This window comes from Micromys minutus, assembly GCF_963924665.1.
Source record: "Micromys minutus genome assembly, chromosome: 21".
NCBI classification, from domain to species: domain Eukaryota; kingdom Metazoa; phylum Chordata; class Mammalia; order Rodentia; family Muridae; genus Micromys; species Micromys minutus.
This window is the reverse complement of record NC_137956.1, coordinates 16,335,104-16,339,019: the sequence shown is the minus strand read 5'-3', so window position 1 is coordinate 16,339,019 and position 3,916 is coordinate 16,335,104. Positions and strand designations below refer to the sequence as shown.

At 44.2% G+C, this 3,916-nt stretch overlaps 1 pseudogene across 1 annotated transcript; it reads right to left on the bottom strand.

The window, feature by feature from the left end:
- Positions 1-1,523: 1,523 nt before the first annotated feature.
- Positions 1,524-3,671, bottom strand: LOC308434130 (heat shock protein HSP 90-beta-like; annotated as a pseudogene). The gene has a single exon. The product of its transcript is annotated as a heat shock protein HSP 90-beta-like (transcript).
- Between the last annotated feature and the right edge of the window lie 245 nt (positions 3,672-3,916).

Here is a 3,916-nt window from a genome sequence, read left to right as displayed (position 1 = left end):
GCTCTGTTGGAGTGCCACAGACAGGGAGATAGGTGTGGTCTAGTAGAATAATGCTCACAGTTAGACAAAGAAGAGGAAATATATCTTCCATATATATCAGATAAACCATCCTTGAAATCAGACATTTGAAGGCTCGGTTTTCAGTAGTTTGGTAGATGTGATTAGAGATGTGGAATTCGCCTTTGGTTGAAACAGGGAACAGAGGCCACTGTTAGCTGAGAAAAACAAAGAGAAGTGATGGAGTTGAAAGAAAATACAGAGTAAAAGAAGTTACCAAAGAAAGACAGGCAGTAAATAAACCCTGTTAGGACACTATAGTACCATTGATGCATATCTAGGCTAAGCCCACCGAAGTCTTAGATCACAGACCGCAATCAGCTTGGGTAAACATCTGCATGTCATTCATTGCTCAGGCACAGTTGAGGAGTCGATAGAGATTTAGATTGGTCAGACTCAGTATTTTTTCTTTCTGGTTTGATGGAGTGTTCCATGGAAACAGAAGGTGTGGTGATGTGACTCTGGAGTAATCTCAGTAAACATTCTTGGCTGCTCTAGTCAAAAACCTAAGAATCATCCTGGGTTCCTTTCTTTGGTTCCCAAATATCATTGCTAGGTCCCACAGCCTCCACCAAGATAGATCTAGGTTTGATGGTCTTCATTCTGTCTCCATTACCATCACTTGAGCCTAGTTGTTTGGCTCCTTGAAGCCAACATCTTTGCCAGGTAACTCACTACCCCCTCTACCCCCTGAACTAGTAATCCCCACAAGAGCTAGGGGAAGTTTCTGACTTCTCAGTACATATTCCCACTGGACAGTTGTTTTAGCCCAAACCACAGACACAAGGGCTTTGTTTATTTCTCCAGCCTTCTCTGGGATTGCTTTTTCTCCTGGCTGCTTTATCACAGACACAGTGGCCTCTTCTTTGATTTTTTTCCTTATCCCAAGTTGATAAAATACTTTCTCTGTCTACTTAAACTAACCTTCCACTGGTCCCCCAATTTGCTGCTCTTAATTCATGTGTCGATCTGATTATATTGTAACCTCCCCCAGGAAAGACTTCCAAGTCCATTGGATTTAAAATACATCTAGAGCTTTTAATCCTAGCACTCAGGAGGCAGAGGTAAGCAAGTGGATCTCTAAATTCAAGGCCAGCCTGGTCTACAAGTATTTTCTTGGACATCTAGAGCTACACAAAGAGACCCTGTTTGAAAAACTAAAAATTAATTAATTAAAGCAACATACTGCATCATATTGTCATATTTCTTTTTTTGTATAAAACTGCATCTTCTTTATTTTGAATACTTTTAATTTCAGAACAAAATAAAACAAACAGAAAAAAACCACAATACAAAACACCCAACCCTGCTATTCTGTGGGAGGAGATCTTCCTGACTTAAGGCACAAAGAGAGGATAGAAGAGATTCTTGTGAACATGAGCAGATCCTGGTGGGTCAGGGCCAGTCAAGGCTGTTGGGGAAGCCACAGGGATACTATACAGAGGGCACAGGCTTCCCAGGAGCCTTTAATCCACTTCTTCCATGTGAGACGCATCCTCATCACCCTCCAATGGGGGATTTTATCAGGAACAGCAGCACTGGGCTCTTCTGTGGTGACCTCATCTTCATCAATATCCAGGCCTAGTTTAATCATGCGGTAGATACGATTGGAGTGAGTTTGGGGATCCTCAAGTGAGAAACCAGAGGAGAGCAGAGCAGTTTCAAACAGCAGCACCACCAAGACCTTAAAAGCTTCGTCATTTTTGTCTGCCTCAGCCTTCTGCCACAGGGTCTCCACAATGGGGTGGTCGGGGTTGATCTCTAGATGTTTCTTGGCCATCATGTAGCCCATTGTAGAGTTGTCTCACAGTGCCTGGGCCTTCATGATCCATTCCATGTTGGCTGTCCATCCGTAGGTGCTTGTCACAATGCAGCAGGGTGAAGACACAAGCCTATTGGAGATTGTCACTTTTTCAACTTTCTTGTCCAAGAGCTCCTTTATAAGCTTGCAGAGATTCTCAAACTTTGTCTTGCTCTCTTCCATTTTCTTCTTCTCTTCCTTATCCTCTGGTAGCTCCAGGCCCTCCTTAGTCACCAAGACCAGACTCTTAACATCAAATTCCTTGAGTTGCTGCACGCAGTGCTCATCAATAGGCTCAGTCATAAATACTACCCCAAAGCCTTGTTTCCACACATGCCCCACAAAGGCAGAGTTGGCCACTTGTTCTTTGCTCTCACCAGTGATATAGTAGATGACTTTGGGTCTCCTTCATCCAAGACACATCCTCTGACAGGGAAGTTCTCTCTTCTCTAGACTGAGAGGTATGATAGCAAAGGAGCTCAGAGAGGCAGCAATGGTTAGTGGAATCCTCGTGGACTCCAAGCTTTAAATTATTGGAGAACACCTCATAAAATTTATTGTAGTTCTCTTTGTCTTCAGCCAACTCAGAGAAGAGCTCAAGGCACTTCTTCACAATGTTTTTGCAGATGACTTCAGGATCTCGCTCTGCTGGAGCATTTCTGAGGAGATGTTCAGGGGCAGGTCCTCAGAATCAACCACACCATGAATAAAGCTGAGGTACTCAGGTATCAGCTCACCACAGCTGTCCATGATGAACACATGACGGACATACAACTTGATGTTGTTCTTCTTGCTCTCAAAAAGCTCAAAGGGAGCTCTCAGAGAAATGAAGAGCAATGCCCTGAATTCCAACTGACCTCTTACAGAGAAGTGCTTGACTGCCAAGTGGTCTTCCTAATCACTGGTGAGGCTCTTATAGAATTCACCATATTCCTCTTGAGTGATATCATCTGATTTCTGGTCCATACATGCTTTGTCATATTCAGCTCTTCCAGGTCAATGTACTTCTCCTTGATCTTCTTTGTTTTCTTTTTCTTATCTTTGCCACCACCTCATAAGATCCCACATCCTCAATCTTAGGTTTCTCCTCATCTTCCTCTTCTTTCTCACCCTTCTCTTCCTCTGCTTCATCATCACCAATCTCCTTCTCTCGTTCCTTCTCCAAGTAGAGGGTGATGGGATAGCCTATGAACTGCGAGTGTTTCTTCACCACTTCCTTAACGCTCCTCTCCTCTAAGTACTCTGTCTGGTCTTCTTTGAGGTGAAGGATCACTTCAGTACCCTGGCAAATGGGTTCACCATGGTCTGCACGGATGGTGAAGGACCCGCCAGCAGAAGACTCCCAGGCACACTGCTCATCATCATTGTGCTTCGTGATCACAACCACTTTCTCTGCCACTAGATAGGCCGAGTGGAACCCGACACCAAACTGCCCAATCATGGAGATGTCTGCACCAGCCTGGAGAGCCTCCATGAACGCCTTTGTACCAGACTTAGCAATGGTTCCCAAGTTATTTATGAGGTCAGCCTTGGTCATGCCAATGCCTGTGTCTACCAAAGTCAGCGTGCGCTCCTGAGGGCTGGGTATGATGTCAATTTTCAGCTCTTTCCCTCTGTCCAACTTGAAAGGGTCTGTCAGGCTCTCGTACCGAATCTTGTCCAAGTTATCAGAAGCATTAAAGATCAACTCCTGAAGGAAAATCTCCTTGTCTGAGTAGAAAGTATTGATGATGAGGGACATGAGCTGGGCTATTTCTGCCTGAAGGGAAAAGTTCTCCACCTCTTCCTCTCCATGGTGCACTTCCTCAGGCATCTTGACGGGAAAACCAAGTAGTAGTTCAGAGCAGGGTGGTCCCAGAATACGTCTGACTCGCACGGCAAATCTAAGCTGCGTGGGGGTGACTCAAGAGCCACATTTCTTTTAAGGCTTTTAAACAATATGATTCTATTTTTATGTGTCAGTGTATCTGTATGCATCAATTAGAAGGAGAATATTTGTTCTCTGTGTCTTCTATCCTCAGAGTGGTGGCTTTTAAACTCACTTATTTCAAAAAACTC